Here is an 18,058-nt window from a genome sequence, read left to right as displayed (position 1 = left end):
CTTCCCAGTGCACCAGGCCCGAGCACTTGTCTCATGCATCCAACCTGGGCTGGTGATCTGTTTCACCCTAGATAATATACATGTTTCAATGCTGTTCTCTTGAAACATCCCACCCTCGCCTTCTCCCAGAGTCCACAAGCATGTAAATCCATGGCTAATTCATTTCAATGTATGACAAAAACTACTGTAATGATGTAAAGTAATTAGCCTCCAACTAATAAAAATAAATGAAAAAAAAAGAAATAAAATCTTTCTTTTATTTTCTTTCCTTTATTTTATAGCCTTTCTTCATTTTTCCTTTATTTCATTTCCTCTCTTCTTTGCATTTCACTCCTTCTCAACTATTTGTAAGTCCTCCTCAGACAACCACTTTCCCTTTCTGCATTTCTTTTTCTTGGGAGTGGTTGGTCACAGCCTCCTTTACAATGTTACAAACCTCTGTCCATAGTTTTTCAGGCACTCTGTCTACCAGATGTAATCCCTTAAATCTATTTGTCACCTCCACTTTATAATCATAACGGGTTTGATGTTGGTCATGCCTAATGGTTTAGTGGTTTTCCCTACTTTCTTCTATTTAAGCCTGAATTTTGCAATTAAGAGCTGATGAAATAAGGAGCTCCTTTGCAATAAGGAGCCACAGTCAGCTCCAGGTCTCTTTTTTTTCCTGACTGTGGGGCTTCTCAATCTTTGGCTCAAATAATATAATCAATCTGATTTCAGTATTGACCATCGGTTATGTCCATGTGTAGAGTTGTCTCAAGTGTTGTTGAAAGAGAGTGGTTGCCAAAAGGGTTGTCCATTCTCTTGGCAAAACTCTGTTAACCTTTGTCCTGCTTCATTTTGTATCTCAAGGCCAAACTTGCCTATAACTCAAGGTATCTATTGACTTCCTACTTTTGCACTCCAGTTCCCTATGATGAAATTGTCAACTAATGTATGGCAAAGGAGACAAGAATATATATACAATTTGGAAAAAAAAAAAAAAGCAGTCTATTCAACAAGTGGTGTGGCGAAGATGATGATCCAAATGGGAAATAAGGAATGTGAGCCTCTTTCTCACACCACATATAAACATTAACTTTAAATGCATTAAGACTTAAATGTAAGACCTAAAACCATAAAACATCTAAGAGAAAACATAGACATTATGAACTTTGACATCAGTCTTAACAATAACTTTTTGGATATGTCTCCTCAGGCAAGAGAATCAAAGCAATAATAAACAAATCAAACTATATAAATCTAAAAGGATTTTGTGGGAGAAATTAATTATCATCAAAATGAAAAGATTGCCAATTGAAAGGGAGAAGATATTTGCTACATGCATCTGACAAATGGATAATATACAGTAAACCTCTGATAGGTCGTTAACATACAATATATACAAAAACTCATTTAAGCCAACATCAAACAACAGCAACAACCTGATTTAAAGATTGACAGAGGACATGCATAGACATTTTTCCAGATGGAGAGCTATATCATGTTCTTGGATTGGAAGAATCAATATTGTGAAAATGACTATACTACCCAATGCAATCTATATATTCATGCAATCCATATCAAATTACCAATGGCATTTTTCACAGAAATAGCACATATAATTTCACAATTTGTATGGAAACACAAAAGACCCTACATAGCCAAAGCAATCTTGAGAAAGAAGAATGGAGCTGGAAGAATCAAATTTCCTGGCTCCAGACTATACTTCAAAGCTACATTCATCAAGACAGTATGTACTGGCACAGAAACAGAAATATAGACCAGTGGAACAAGACAGAGAACCCAAAGATAAACTCACACACCTTTGAGCCCTTTATCTGTGACAGAAGGCAAAATATACAATGGAGAAAAGACAATCTCTTCAATAAGTATGGCAGGGAAAGCTGGTCAGGAATGTGTAAAAGAATAAAATTACAATACTTCCTAAAACCATACACACACACACCAAAAAATAAAATCAAAATAAGTTAAAGATTTAAACATAAGATCAGAAACTATAAAACTCTTAGAGGAAAACATAGGCAGAGCACTGTATGGTATAAATCACAGCAAGATCTTCTGTGGCCCACTTCTTAGAGTAATGGAAATAAAGACAAAACCAAATAAATGGTATTTAATTAAACTTAAGAACTCTTGCACAATGAAGGGGACTATAAACAAGGTGAAAAGACAACCCTCAGGATGGGGAAAAAATAATGGCAAATGTAACAACTGCCAAAGGATTAATCTCCGAAATATTCAAGCAGCTCTTGCAGCTCAATACCAGACAAACAACTCAATCAAAAAGTGGGCAGAAGACCTAAACAGACATTTCTCCAAAGAAGACATACAGATAGACAGCTAATAAATACATGAAAAGATGCTAAACATCATTCATTATTAGATAAATGCAAATCAAAACTACAGTGAGGTATCATCTCATACCTGTTAGAATGACCATCATCAAAACGTCTACAGACAATAAATGTTGGAGAGGGTGTGGAAAAAAGAGAACCCTCTTGCACTGCTGGTGGTGATGTAAACTGATATAGCCACTATGGAAGACAGTATGGAGATTCCTTTAAACACTAGGAATAAAACCACCATGCGAACCAGCCATACCACTTCTAGGCATATACCCTGAGGAAACTGAAAAAGATACATGTACCCCGCGTTCTTTGCAGCACTATTTACAATTGCTAGAACATGGAAGCAACCTAGATGTCCACCAACAGATGAATGGGTCTAGAATCTGTGGTACACATATACAATAGACTACTACTCAGTCAAAAAATGGAACACATAATTAACACATTAGTCAATTTTAATGAGGTGGATGAACCTAGAGCCTATTACACAGAGTGAAGTAAGTCAGAAAGATAAAAAAAATATTGTATATTAACGCATATATATAGAATGTAGAAAGACGGTACTGATGAACATATTTGCAGTGCAGCATATGCAGTGTCTGCATATGCAGACATAGAGAGCAAACTTATGGACATGGTGGAGAGGGAGGAAAAAGAGAGTGGGGTGTATGGAGAGTGTAACATAGAAACATAAATTGCCATATGTAAAATAGATAGCCGATGGGAATTTACTATATGACTCAAGGAACTCAAACTGGGGCTCTGTAACAACCTAGAGGGATGGGATTGGGAGGGAGGCGGGAGCGAGGTTTAAAAGGTTGGGACATATGTATACTCGTGGCTGATTCATGTTGATGTTTGGCAGAGGCCAACAAAATTCTGTAAAGCAATAATCCTTCAATTAAAAATAAATATTTTTTTTAAAAATTACTGCTGTTCTTTTTTCAATTCCATAATTTCTTTTTGTTTTATATATTTTTATATTTCTTTTTGTTTTCCTCAGACATTAGGAAAATCAAGTCAGCTATTTCCATGGTTTTTCCTGTAGTCATGTACTGATGTGAGAGTTGGACTGTAAAGAAGGCTGAGTGCCAAAGAATAGATGCTTTCAAAAAAGATAGGGAGTGGGGGAAGGAGAGGGCAAAATGAATGGAGAGAGTAGCATGGAAGCATATACACTACCATATGTAAAGCAGATAGCCAAAGGAAGTTTTCTGTATGACTCAACTCAAACTGTAACTCTGTAACAACCTAGAGGGGTAGGAACAGGTGGAAGGTCGGAGGGAGGTTCAAGAGGGAGGGAATATACGTATACCTATGGCCAGTTCATGTTGATGTATGGCAGAAATCAAATGAATATTGCTCCTTCAATTAAAAAATAAATTTAACTAAATAAAAAAGGAAAGTGATAGTATCACAAATGGAAATGGAGACTTTGAAATAGGCAGTGCCATGACAGCCAACAGAAATATCTGATAGTGTTGGAGTTCAGACCACAACCGCAGGGTATGCCTACCTGGGATTAGTTCCAGATCTGCTATTTTCATTGGTTACAAGACATAGAACAGGTAACAATCTTAAATCTGCCTCAGTGCCTTTATACATGAAGGGAGGACACCAATAGTATCTACACTAAAGGCTACTGTGAAGATTAAATTCATTAATTCATGCAGAGCAGTTAGAACAATGTTTGGCATACAAGAAACTCCTGAAGAAATTTGGCTTCTATTATTTACAGGGTGAAGGTCTCCTTAAAGAAGTTTGGCAGTGCTTATGAATTGAAGCAGATAGGCAACTAAGAGAGACTTACCTTTGAAGTGTGTGTCTCTTTAACTTTATCCCCTATTTTTAACCCCAATTCCTGGGACCTCATTTGGGTCTTTATTATTTCTCATCTGATCTTATTTATTATGCATGGATTGGGACAAATAGAGCATAAGTTGAGGAATAGGATGTAATCCTGTTTGCCTGGGGCACCAAACTAAAGTAGAGTCAGGTCTTGATTACCTTCAAAAGAGTTTAAACTTGCTCCTTAGGCAATAAGGAATCCTAGAGGATTTTAGAAGAAGTAATAGTATTGAAGAATTGTATTTTAAGGAACAGTCTTGTAATGGGAGAAAGACTAGGTGTGGAGAGACTAGCTAAAAAGATTCCCTATAATCCAGGTAATGATAGTTAATGCCTAACAAGGTAATGAAGAGGGAAAACAGGATGAAAGAGATATTGGAGCAGTTGATGAGAGTTTGCAAGTTAGTTTATTCATTCAGTATTCATTGAACACCTACTACTTGCCTGGCATGGTGACATTATTGGGGATGCAGCAACACATAATCATTCATTCATTCAACAAATATTTATTGAATAATTACAAAGTGTCACACATCATTCTAGGAGCTGGAGATATAACAGTGGTTCCTACCTTTAGGGAGCTCACAGCCTAGACTGGGGGAAAGATAATGAAACAGACAATCACGGTACATTTCAACTAAACTGGGATGAAGATTAAACCCGTGCTTAACCCATTTTTTGTTTTTTGTTTGTTTCTTTGTTTGTTTTGCAATGGGAGCCAAGTCACCTAAACTGTGGTGTATGTGTGAGTACTAAATCGCTTGAGTCCTGTCCAACTCTTTGCTACCCTATAGACTGTAGCCCACCAGGCTCCTCTGTTCATGAGATTCTCTAGGCAAAAATGCTGTAGTGGGTTGCCACGCCCTTCTCCAGGAGATCCTCCCGACCCAGGGTTCAAACCCATTTCTCTTACATCTCCTGCATTGGAGGTGGGTTCTTTACCATTAGCACCACCTGGGAAAACTGTGTTATTTGTGATAGTGAAACAGCAAAGGTAGAGGTCAGATAGGGAAGGGGAAAAAAAAACAGATTACGAAGGTCTTTAATTTCACAACACAGTATTTGAGCTTTCTCCTGGGCAAAAGGCAAGGATTAAAGGATTTAAACAAGGGTGTGCAAGCATAATTTAGAGATGTTGCCCTGGGAATTAAGGTAGGGGTGAACTACCTTAGGGGCGGTCTCCCAGGTGGCCCGGGGAAAATGAATCCGCCTGCCACTGGAGGAGACGGGTTGGATCTCTGTGTCAAAAAGATCCCCTGGAGTAGGAAATGGCCCACCTACTCCACTACTCTTGCCTGGAAAATTCCATGGACAGAGTAACCTGATGGGCTAACGTCCATGGGGTTGCAGAGTCAGATAGGACTCAGAGACTGCACGCTGGTGCAGAACTACTTAGAAAGTATAAAGAAGAGAGAAGTTTCTTACAATCCTAGCTGGTCACAAAAGGCCTATCGATATGATTAAGATCCTACAATATTAATCAATCTCTTGCAGTTTTATGGACGGAGACCCTAGAGAGATCAAGTGAACTTGTCACACAGCTAGTAAAGTGCAAAGCTTAAATCTGAAGTTCTGGTCTGATTCTCAGTCCAGTGATCTAATTAGTACTCCCACGTTTGGCGCTGGAGTATGGTCAGCAAAAAATGACTGCAGGGATGGGTATAACAAGTGTGAAGGGCAAGCAAATGAAAGATCAGAAGAGGAAGTCAAAACTTTACTGCTAAAACCAAAAGAACATTCCTCAGTCAGAAGGCCAAGAATGGTTAATGGTTAAGAGGGTTTGGGGGGGCGCGTGCTAAGGAAGTTTAGTCAGAGAAGAAAATACGTGGACAAATCCCTAAAGAGCAGGTCAGAAAGTTGAGATTTCAGCCCATTTGGCTAACCACAACCTCCACCACGAAAGATGTACTCCAGCGCCCTCTGCTGAATCCTAAAGGCTGGTCACCTAACTCGTGCTGACGCAGACAGTCTGAGAAGTCAAAATGGCTGCGACGTTCCAACGCTCCGTACTGTGAAGGACAGGAAGAATTTAGCAACAATGACTGGAGGATGAACTCTGGGCACTGGCCGCTGAGATTGGGGTTTTGGAATCCCGAGCTGTGACAGCATCCTCTTATGAAAGCGCTCTGGAAATTTTAAAAAGGTCTCTAAGCTCCAGGTATGGCGATGTTGTCATTACAGCAGGCAGTCCAGTAGGCAGCGGTAGAGTGTAGCATAAGAGCCTCAGCTCTTTCCTCTTTGTTTCTAGATCTTAGCTGTTATGACAGGATTTGAAGCTAAGTTAAAGTGTAAGACTGGTGAAATTTAGACTTCAAAAGAAGGAGTTTTAATCTAAGACACCTACATGAGCTACATGGCAAGGATTTATGCCAGTAGTAAAGATCAATGAGTGAACTCCTTAAAATAGTATGTAAAAACATATATATGTGGATTTCTGTGTATTTTGGGTGAAAGAGGGCCCAAAGCTTTCGTAAGAGTTTTTTCAAAAGGGTTGGTGAATCCTTTCTTTAAAGGCTATGGCTCTTGGGGAAGAATACCATACCAAAATGATTATGCAGAAATTTAGAGCCAGACTCTCTGGTTTCACATCTTTATGGAGATCGCTAGCTGTGTGACCTTAAGCAAGCATCTTAACCTGCCTGTGCTTCACTTCTTCATCTGTAAAATGGGGATAACATCAGTGCCTACTGCTGAGGGTTGTGTTAAAATGAGTTTATTAACTAAAATGTGTTATACTAAGGATACATTAACTAAAAATAATTTAATGGTTCCCAAGAGTTTAGTAACCATTGGCAGCATTATACTGCTTATATATTACACACACACACACACACACACACACACACACACATATATATATATATATCTCATGTTGTTAACACTTTCAACACCCATTCTCTCCTTTGATTTCCCTTGTGATTTTCTGAGGTTGATTTACACATGAAGAAAATTGAGACAAAGATAGGCCAAATAACTTATATGATGTTGTCCTGGTCAGTGACTGACTTGAGATTTTAGAACCAGGTCTGCTAGATTCTTGACCTCATGTCTTATCAATATGTCATAAGGGACTTGTGCAAAAGACCTTAGTTAAACATGTGTTAAATCTAACCCTGACTCTCATTTTAGAGTTGAGAAAATAAGTGCTCAGTTCAGTTAAGTCGCTCAGTTATGACTGACTCTTTGCAACCCCATGGACTGCAGCCAACCAGGCTTCCCTATCCATCACCAACTCCTGCAACTTGATCAAACACACATCCATCGAATCAGTGATGCCATGCAACCACCTCATCCTCTGTCATCCCCTTCTGCTCCTGTCTTCAATCTTTCCCAGCATCAGGATCTTTTCCAATGAGTCAGTTATTTGCATCAGGTGGCCAAAGTATTGGCGCTTCACCTTCAGCATCAGTCCTTCCAATTATTCAGGACTGATTTCATTTAGGATGGACTGATTGGATCTCCTGGCAGTCCAAGGGACTCTCAACAGTCTTCAATACTACAGTTCAAAAGCATCAATTCTTCAGTGCTCACCTTTTTTATAGTTCAACTCTCACATCCATATATGACTACTGGAAAAACCAAAGCTTTGACTATATGGACCTTTGTTGGCAGAATAAGTCTCTGCTTTTTATATGCTGTCTCGTTTGGTCATAGCTTTCTTCCATGAGCAAGCATCTTTTAGTTTCAAGGCTTCAGTCACCATCTGCAGTGATTTTGGAGCCCAAGAAAATAAAGTCTGTCACGGTCTCCATTGTTTCCCCATCTATTTGCCATGAAGTGTTGGACGAGCTGCCATGATCTTAATTTTTTGGATGTTGAGTTTTAAGCCAGCTTTGTCACTCTCCTGTTTCACTTTCATCAAGAGGCTCTTTAGTTCCTCTTCACTTTCTGCCATAAGGATGGTGTCACCTGTGTATCTGAGATTATCAATATTTCTCCTGGCAATCTTGATTCCAGCTTATGCTTCATCCAGCCTGGCATTTCGCATGATGTACTCTGCATATAAGTTAAATAAGCAGGGTTACAGTATATAGACTTGACGTACTTCTTTCCCAATTTGGAACCAGTCCGTTGTTCCATGTACAGTTCTAACTTTTGCTTCTTGACCTGCATACAGATTTCTCAGGAGGCAGGAAAGGTAGTATGGTATTCCCATCTCTTTAAGAATTTTCCAGTTTGTTGTGATCCATACAGTCAAAGGCTTTGGCGTAGTCAGTAAAGCAGAACTAGATGGTTTTTCTGAAACTTTCTTGCTTTTTTCAATGATCCAATGGATGTTGGCAATTTGGTTTCTGGCTCCTCTGCCTTTTCTAAATCCAGCTTGAATATCTGGGAGTTCATGGTTTACATACTGTTGAAGCCTGGCTTGGAGAATTTTGATCATTACAAAAAAGTAGGGAAAACCACTAGACCATTCATGTATGACCTAAATTAAATCCCTTATGACTATACAGTGGAAGTGACAAATAGATTCAAGGGATTATATCTGATAGAGTGCCTGAAGAACTATGGGCAGAGGTTCGTGACATTGTATAGGAGGCAGGGATCAAGACCATCCCCAAGAAAAAGAAATGCAAAAAGGCAAAATGCTTGTCTGAGGAGGCCTTACAAATAGCTGAGAAAAGAAGAGAAGCTAAAGGCAAAGGAGAAAAGGAAAGATATACCCATTTAAATGCAGAGTTCCAAAGAATAGCAAGGAGAGATGGGGAATACATGTAAATCCATGGCTAATTAAAAAAAAAAGAAAGCTTAAAAAAAAAAAAAAGCCTCAGTGATCAATGCAGCAAAATAGAGGAGAACAATAGAATGGGAAAGACTAGAGATCTCTTCAAGAAAATTAGAGGTACCAAGGGAACATTTCAGGCAAAGATGGGCACAAAAGGACAGAAATGGTATAGACCTAACATAAGCTGAATATTTTAAGAAAAGGTGGCAAGAATACACAGAAGAACTCTACAAAAAAGATCTTCATGACCCAGATAACCACGATGGAGTGTTCCTTCACCTAGAGCCAGACATCCTGGAATGCTAAGTCAAGTGGGCCTTAGGAAGCATCACTATGAACATGGCTAGTAGACATGATGGTATTCCAGTTGAGCTATTTCAAATCCTAAAAGATGAGGCTGTGAAAGTGCTGCACTCAATATGCCAGCAAATTTGGAAAACTCAGCAGTGGCCACAGGACTGGAAAAGGTCAGTTTTCATTCCAAAGCCAGAAACCATGCTATAATTTTTTATTCCTCTTTCTGCCTTAACTCTTAATTTAACAAATACTAACTGAGCACCTACTTTGTTCCCAGCATTATGCTATATGCTGAGGATACAACACCTAGCTTTGTCCCAGCAAATCCCCTGACTTCATGCAACTTTCATTCAAGTGTGTAGCTTAGTGCTCAGTCACTCAGTCATGTATGACTCTTTGTGACCATTTGGACTATAGCCCACCAGGTTCCTCTGTCCACAGGATTTTTCAGACAAGAATATTGGGGTGGGTTGCCATTTCCTCCTCCAGAGCATCTTCTCAATCTGGGGATTGAACCCACATCTTCTGCATCTCTTGTGTCTCCTACATTGCAGGTGAACTCTTTACCACTGAGCCATTGGGGAACCTAGTTCAGTATTAAGCTGTAATTCACATACTAAATTAGTCAAAAATTTAAATTATGGAAATGAGAAGAGTAATATGCTATGAGAGCATGTAACCTGGGACTATGTAAGACTTCCCTGAAGAGGGGATGCTTGAGTTGAGGGAATTAAATAAAGAGAAGGAAGAGAGTCTGGGCAGAGAAGAGAGCATGTGTACAATGTCCCAAGGCAGTGAGAGGGTGATGTATTTGGAAATCAAAAAGAAGATTAGTGTGTAGTTGGCATGTAGAGGAATGCTGGACAAGTAATGAGACAAGGGTGAAGGAGTGGGCAGGATCTTTATAGGCCAAATAAATAATTTGGACTTTTTCATGAAGTTAATGAGAAGCTACTGAAGAGCTTTCATCAGGGAAACGACATGGCCAAATTTGGATTTTGTAAAGATAAGTCTACCTGCTGAATAGCATATCAGAAGATTTTGAGACAACTTAGGATGCTTTTGAGATAAAAGAGGTGGTGGCTTCTATTGGGTTTGTGTCCATGAGGATCAGAGAGATGAGCATATTAAGGGACTAATTGGGGAGTACAACTAATAGGACATAGAGAGTGATTATATATGAGGAAAGGGGGTAGTCAGGTAGAGAGAACAGAAGTCCGAGGTTCCTAGTTTCTATCTTGAACAATTAAGTGAATGGCGGTATCATTTTCTGAATTCGAAATGCTACAAATTTGGGGTGAAAACAGATGATTTTATATATTATTTGAGCATCTTTTTGTGTTTGTTGGCCATCTGTATGTCTTCTTTGGAAAAATTCTGTGTAGGTCTTCTACACATTTTTTGATTGGATTCTTTGTTTTTTGATATTGAGCTACATGAGCTGCTTGTATATTTTGGAGATTAATCCCTTGTCACTTGCTTCATTTGTGGATGTGTCTGTTAGCCATTCAGTCACTTTTTGTGACCCCATGGACTGTCGATATTTTCTCCATTCTGAGGGTTGTCATTTTATCTTGTTTATGGTTTCCTTTGCTATGCAAAATCTTTTAATATTAACTAGGTACCATTTATTTATCTTAGTTTTTATTTTCATTAATTTAGGCATGGTTAAAAAAAAGATCTTGCTGGGATGTTTCAAGAGAACAGCATCAAAACATGTATATTATCTATAGTGAAACAGATCACCAGCCCAGGTTGGATGCATGAGACAAGTGCTCGGGCCTGGTGCACTGGGAAGACCCAGAGGGAGCGGGTGGTGAGGGGGGTGGGAGGGGAGGATCGGGATGGGGAATACATATAAAACCATGGCTGATTCATGTCAATGTATGACAAGACCCACTACAATATTGTAAAGTAATTAACCTCCAACTAATAAAAATAAATGAAAAAAAATAAATTAAAAAAAAGATCTTGCTGTGATTTATATCAAAGAGGGTCCTGCCTTGCTTTTCCTCTAAGAATTTTATAGTGTCTGGCCTGACATTTAGGTCTTTGATCCATTTTTTCCAAAGAAGTATATACACTTATTTATTTTGATAATTGATCTAATACATTGACTAGTAACTGCTTTTTTCTGTATAGAATTCAGATGAAGCTTTCAAGTTAGACATTTGATACATAGGTTATAGCTGAGTTGTTGAGGACAGGAGAAGCACAGAGTGCAGAAATGAAAAGGAGGGAGAAAATGAGTCAGCGTTGGAAATCTGGAGAAAACATTTAGTGGAAGAAAAGAGACAAGATCTATTTAGTGCGCTTCACTCATTTTAAGCAAACCCTTTGAAAGAATCATGAAAGCTATAGTCTTTTTCATCACAAAAATATATCTACATAAAACTTTATGCATAATTCTCAGGGGTTCACAGAATACTAAAGCTTATGTATCTACTCCAGATTTTGCATTATATTAGTGATTAAGATATTATTTTTGTTAGAGTTTGCTTGTAGTTTTTATAAAGAATATTAATTCTTATTGGCTTCCCAAGTGGCTCAGTGGCAAAGAATCCTCCTGCAAATGCAGCAGACACAGGAACCGTGAGCTAGATCCCTGGGTCAGGAATACCTCCCAGAGAAGGGAATGGCAACCCACTCCAGCATTCCTGCCTTGGAAACTCTATGCACAGAGGAGCCTGGCAGGTCACAGTCCATGGGATCGCAAAGAGTTGGATACACTGAATGACCAAGCACACATTCTTTCTTATACATCCCTAGATATTTTCATTAGAGATAATTATTTTACAATATTGTGATGAATTTTGCCATACATCAACATGAATCAGCATTTAGGTATACATATGTCCCCTCCTTCTTGAATACCCCTCCTAACTTCCTCTCCATCTCACTCCTCTAGGTTGTCACAGGGCATTGGCTTTGATTTCACTGTATCATACATTGAACTCCCATTGGCTATCTGTTTTGCATATGATGATGCATATGTTTCAGTGCTGTTTTCTCACATCATCCCATGCTCTCCTTCCCCTACTGTCTCCAAAATGACTGTGCCTCTTTGTTGTCTTGCAAGTAGGATTGTCAGTTCTATCTTTTTAGATTCCATATATATGCATTAATATACTATATTTGTCTTTCTCTTTCTGACTTACTTCACTCTGTATAATAGGCTCCAGTTTCGTCCACTTCATTAGAACTGATTCATATGTATTTCTTTTTATAGGTAATATTCCATTGTGTAAATGTACCACAACTACCTTATTCATTCATTTAACAATGGACATCTAGATTGCTTCCATGTCCTAGCTATTGGAAACAGTGCTGCAGTGAACATTGGGGCACATGTGTCTTTTTCAATTATGGTTTCCTCATGGTATATGCTGAGTAATGTTGTTGGGTCATATGGTAGTTTTATTGCTAGTTTTTAAGGAATCTCCATACTGTTCTCCATAGTGGCTGTATCAATTTACATTCCCACCAATGGTGTAAGAGTGTTCCCTTTTCTCCACACCCTCTCCAGCATTTATTGTTTGTTGACTTTTTGAAGATTGCCATTCTAACTGGTGTGAGATGATACCTCATTGTAGTATTGATTTGCATCTCTCTAGTAATGAGAGATACTGTGCATCTTCTTTTCATGTGTTTATTAGTGATTTGTATGTCTTCTTTGGAGAAATGTTTGTTTAAGTCTTCTGCCTACTTTTTGATTTTTTTTTCATCTGGTGTTGAGCTGTATGGATTGCTTCTATATTTTGGAGATTAGTTATTTGTCAGTTTTGGCATTTTCTATTAATTTCTCCCATTCTGAGGGTTGTCTTTTCATCTTGCTCGTAGTCTCCTTTGTTGTATAAAAGCTTTTAAGTTTAATGAGGTCCCATTTGTTTATTTTTGTTTTTATTTCCATTATTCTAGGAGGTGGGTCATAGAAGATCTTGCTGTGCTTTATGTCAGAGAGTGTTCTGCCTATATTTTCTTCCAAGAGTTTTATAGTCTCTGGTCTTATATTGAGGTCTTTAATTGATAGTGTGTTTACTCTTGTGTATGGTGTTAAGGGGTGTTCTAATTTCATTCCTTTATATGTAATTGACCAGTTTTCCCAACACCTCTTGCTGAAGAGACTTTCTTTTCTCCATTGTATATTTTTGCCTCCTTTGTCAAAGATGAAGTGCCCATAATTATGAGGATTTATCTCCTGGCTTTCTATCTTGTTCCATTGGTCTATGTTTCTGTGCCAGTTCCATACTGTCTTAATGATTGAAGCTTCATAGTTAGTCTGAAGTCAGTAAGGTTGCTTCCTCCAGTTCCATTCTTCTTTCTCAAGATTGCTTTGGCTATTTGCGGTTTTTTGTGTTTCCATAAAAGTTGTGAAATTATTTGTTCTGGTGCTATGAAAAATACTATTGGTAATTTGATAGGGGTTGCATTGAATCTATAGATTGCTTTGGGTAGTATAGTCATTTTCACTGTATTTATTCTTCCTCCAAGAATCTGGTATATCTCTCCATCTCTTTGTTTCATCTTTGATTACTTCCATCAGTGTCCAAACTGTCTTCCATCAGTTTTCTTCATACAAGTATTCTGTCTCTTTAGGTAAATTTGTTCCTATGTATTTTATTTTTCTTAATGCAGTGGTGTATGGGATTGTTTCCTTAATTTATCTTTCTACTTTCTACATTTTGATTGTTAGTATATAAGAATGCAAGGGATTTCTATGTATTAATTTTATATTCTGCATTTTTACTATATTCATTGATGAATTCACTCTAGTAATTTTCTGGTGGCATCATTACAGTTTTCTATTTAGAGAATAATGTCATCTGAAAACACTGAGAGTTTAAATTCTCTTTTCCAATCTTTATTCCTTTTATTTCTTTTTCTTGTTTGGTTGCTATGGCTATGACTTCCAAAGCTATGTTGAACAATAGTGGTGAGACAGGGTATCCTTGTCTTGTTCCTGCATTTAGAGGAAATGTTTTCAGTTTTTCATCACTCAGGACAATGATTGCTGTGGGCTTGTCATATATAGCTTTTATTTTGTTGAAATATGTTCCTTCTATCTCTACTTTCTGGAGAGATTGTATCATAAATGGGTGCTGTACTTTGTCAATTGCTACCTCAGCACCTGGTAAGATGATCATGTAGTTTTTATCTTTCAATTTGTTAATACGGTGAATCACATTGATTGGTTTGCATATAATGAACAATCCTTGAATGCCTGGGATAAAGCCCACTTGATCATGATGTATGATCTTTTTTAAAAAAATATTTATTTATTTTAATTGGAGGCTAATTACTTTACAATATTGCAGTGGTTTTTGCTATACATTGACATGAATCAGCCATGGGTGTCTACATGTGTTCCCCATCCTGAACCCCCCTCCCACCTCCCTCCCCATCCCATCCCTCAGGGTCATCCCAGTGCACTAGCTCTGAGAACCCTGTCTCATACATCAAACCTGGAGTGATGAACCGTTTCACATATGGAAATAAACATGTTTCAATGCTATTCTCTCAAATCATCCCACCCTCGCCTTCTCCCATAGAGTCCAAAAGTCTGTTTTTACATATGTGTCTCTTTTGCTGTCTTGCATATAAGGTCATTGTTACCATCTTTCTAAATTCCATATATATATGTTAATATACTGTATTGATGTTTTTCTTTCTGACTTACTTCACTCTGTATAATAGGCTCCAATTACATCCACCTCATTAGAACTGATTCAAATGCATTCTTTTTAATAGCTCAGTAATAATCCATTGTGTATATGTACCACAGATTTCTTTTCCATTAATCTGCCAATGGACATCTAGGTTGCTTCAATGTCCTAGCTATTGTAAACAGTGCTGTGATGAACACTGGGATACATGTGTCTCTTTCAATTCGTGTTTCCTCGGAGAGTATGCCCAACAGTGGGATTGTTGGGTTGTATGGCAGTTCTATTTCCAGTTTTTTAAGGAATATCCACACTGTTATCCACAGTGGCTGTACTAGCTTGCATTTCCACCTACAGTGTAAGAAGGTTCCCTTTTCTCCACACCCTCTCCAGCATTTATTGCTTGAGACTTTTGCTTGTCAACTTTTTGATAGCAGCCATTCTGACTGGCATGAGATGGTACCTCTTGTGGTTTTGATTTGCATTTCTCTGATAATGAGTATTGAGCATCTTTTCATGTGCTGCTTACTCATCTGTATATCTTCTTTGGAGAAATGCATGTTTAGTTCCTGGGCCCACTTTTTGATTGGGTCATTTACTGTTCTGTAATTGAGCTGCAGGAGCTCCTTGTATATTTTTGAGATTAATTATTTGTCAGTTGCTTAATTTCCCATTATTTCCCCCCATTCTGGAGGCTCTCTTTTCACATTGCTTATAGTTTCCTTTGTTGTGCAAAAGCTTTTAAGCTTAATTAGGTACCATTTCTTTATCTTTGTTTTTATTTCCATTATTCTGGGCGGTGGGTCATAGAGGATCCTGCTATGATTTATCACGGAGAGTGTTTTACCTATGTTTTCCTCTAGGGGGTTTATAGTTTCTGGTCTTAAACTTAGATCTTTAATCTATTTTGAGTTTATTTTTGTTAGAAGTGTTCTAGTTTCATTATTTTACAAGTGGTTGACTAGTTTTCCCAGCACCACTTGTTGAAGAGATTGTCTTTTCTCCATTGTATATTCTTGTCTCCTTTGTCAAAGATAAGATGTCCATAGGTGCACGAATTTATCTCTGGGCTTTCTATTTTGTTCCATTGTTGTATAATTCTGTCTTTGTGCCAGTACCATACTGTCCTGATGAATGTAGCTTTGTAGTATAGTCTGAAGCCAGGCAGGTTGATTCCTCCAGTTCCATTCTTCTTTCTCAAGATTGCTTTGGCTATTCGAGGTTTTATGTATTTCCACACAAATTGTGAAATTATTTGCTCTAGTGCTCTGAAAAATACCATTGGTAGCTTGATAGGGATTGCATTGAATCTATAGATTGCTTTGGGTAGTATACTCATTCTCAGCATAGTGATTCTTCTGATCCATGAACATGGTATATTTCTCCATCTAGTTGTGCCATCTTTGATTTCTTTCATCAGTATTTTATAGTTTTCTACATATAGGCCTTTTGTTTTTTTTAGGTAAATTTATTCCTAAGTATTTTTTTTTCATTGCAATGGTGAATGGAATTGTTTCCTTAATTGCTGTTTCTGTTTTCTCATTATTAGTGTATAGAAATGCAAGGGATTTTTGTGTGTTAATTTTATATCATGAAACTTCACTATATTCGTTGGCTAGCTCTAGTTATTTTCTGGTGGAGTCTTTAGGATTTTCTATGTAGAGCACCATGTCATCTGCAAACAGTGAGAGTTTTATTTATTCTTTTCCAATCTAGATTCCTTTTGTTTCTGTTTCTTCTCTGATTGCTGTGGCTAAAACTTCCAAAACGATGTTGAATAGTAGTGCTGAGTGTGGGCACCCTTGTCTTGTTCCTGACTTTAGGGGAAATGCTTTCAATTTCTCACCATTGAGGATAATGTTTTTTGTGGGTTTATCATATATGGCTTTTATTATGTTGAGGTATGTTCCTTCTATGTCTGCTTTCTGGAGGGTTTTTATCATAAATGGATGTTGAATTTTGTCAAAGGCCTTCTCTGCATCTATTGAGATAATTATTTGGTTTTTATCTTTCAATCTGTTAATGTGGTGTATTACATTGATTGATTTGTGGATATTGAAGAATCCTTGCATCCCTGGGATAAAGCCCACTTGGTCATGACTTATGATCTTTTTAATATGTCGTTGGGTTCTGTTTGCTAGAATTTTATTAAGGATTTTTGCATCTATGCTCATCAGTGATATTGGCATGTAGTTTTTTTTCTTTCTTTTTTTCTTCCTTTATTTTTTTATTTATTTTTTTGGTAGCACCTTTTTCTGGTTTTGGTATTAGGGTGATGGTAGCCTCATAGAATGAGTTTGGGAACTTTACCTTCCTCTGCAATTTTCTGGAAGAGTTTGAGTAGGATAAGTGTTAGTGCTTCTCTAAAGTTTTGGTAGAATTAAGCTCTAAACTTATCTGGTCCTGGGCTTTGGTTTGCTGGAAGATTTTTTATTGCAATTTCATTTTCTGCACTTGTGTTGGGTCTGTTAAGATTTTCTATTTCTTCCTGGTTCAGTTTTGGAAAGTTATACTTTTCTAAGAACTCATCCATTTCTTTCAAGTTGTCCATTATATTGGCATATGGTTGCTGATAATGGTCTCTTAGGATCATTTGTATCTATATGTTGTGATTTCTCCACTTTCATTTCTAATTTTCTTGATTTGATTATTCTCCACCCCCCCCCCCCTCTTTTTTTTCCTTGATGAGTCTGGATCATTTTTTTTTTTTTTAATTTTATTTATCATGTCAAAGAACCAAGTTTTAGCCTTGTTGTTTATATCCTATGGTCTCCATTGTTACTTTTGCATTTATTTCTGCCCTTATTTTTATGATTTCTATCCTTCTACTAACCCTGGGGTTCTTTATTTCTTCCTTTTTTTGTTGCTTATGGTGTAAACTTAGGTTATTTATTTGATTTTTCTCTTGTTTCTTGAGATACGCTTGTACTGCTATGTACTGTCCCCTAGCACTGCTTTTACTGAACCCCATAGGTTTTGGGTTGTCATGTTTTCATTTTCATTAATTTCTATACATATTTTGATTTCTTTTTTTATTTCTTCTGTGATTTCTTGGTTATTTAGAAGCGTGTTGTTTAGCCTCCATATGTTTGTATTTTAATAGTTTTGTTTTTTCCTGTAGTTGACATCAAATCTTACTGCATTGTGGTCAGAAAAGATGACTGGAATGATTTCAT

At 37.5% G+C, this 18,058-nt stretch overlaps 1 long non-coding RNA gene across 2 annotated transcripts in view; it reads left to right on the top strand.

Moving 5' to 3' along the window:
- Window positions 1-6,181: 6,181 nt before the first annotated feature.
- LOC139033124 (uncharacterized) overlaps window positions 6,182-18,058 on the top strand; it is a 99,120-nt gene continuing 87,243 nt past the window's right edge. For both annotated transcript variants that reach the window (XR_011485733.1, XR_011485734.1), the window contains exon 1: window positions 6,182-6,357. This is a non-coding gene — a long non-coding RNA (uncharacterized lncRNA). The remainder of the gene's footprint in view (window positions 6,358-18,058) is intronic.

The sequence above is a fragment of the Odocoileus virginianus genome, chromosome X (assembly GCF_023699985.2).
Source record: "Odocoileus virginianus isolate 20LAN1187 ecotype Illinois chromosome X, Ovbor_1.2, whole genome shotgun sequence".
Lineage (NCBI taxonomy): Eukaryota > Metazoa > Chordata > Mammalia > Artiodactyla > Cervidae > Odocoileus > Odocoileus virginianus.
The sequence above is the reverse complement of the archived record's forward strand: the minus strand, read 5'-3'. Positions and strand labels throughout refer to the sequence as shown.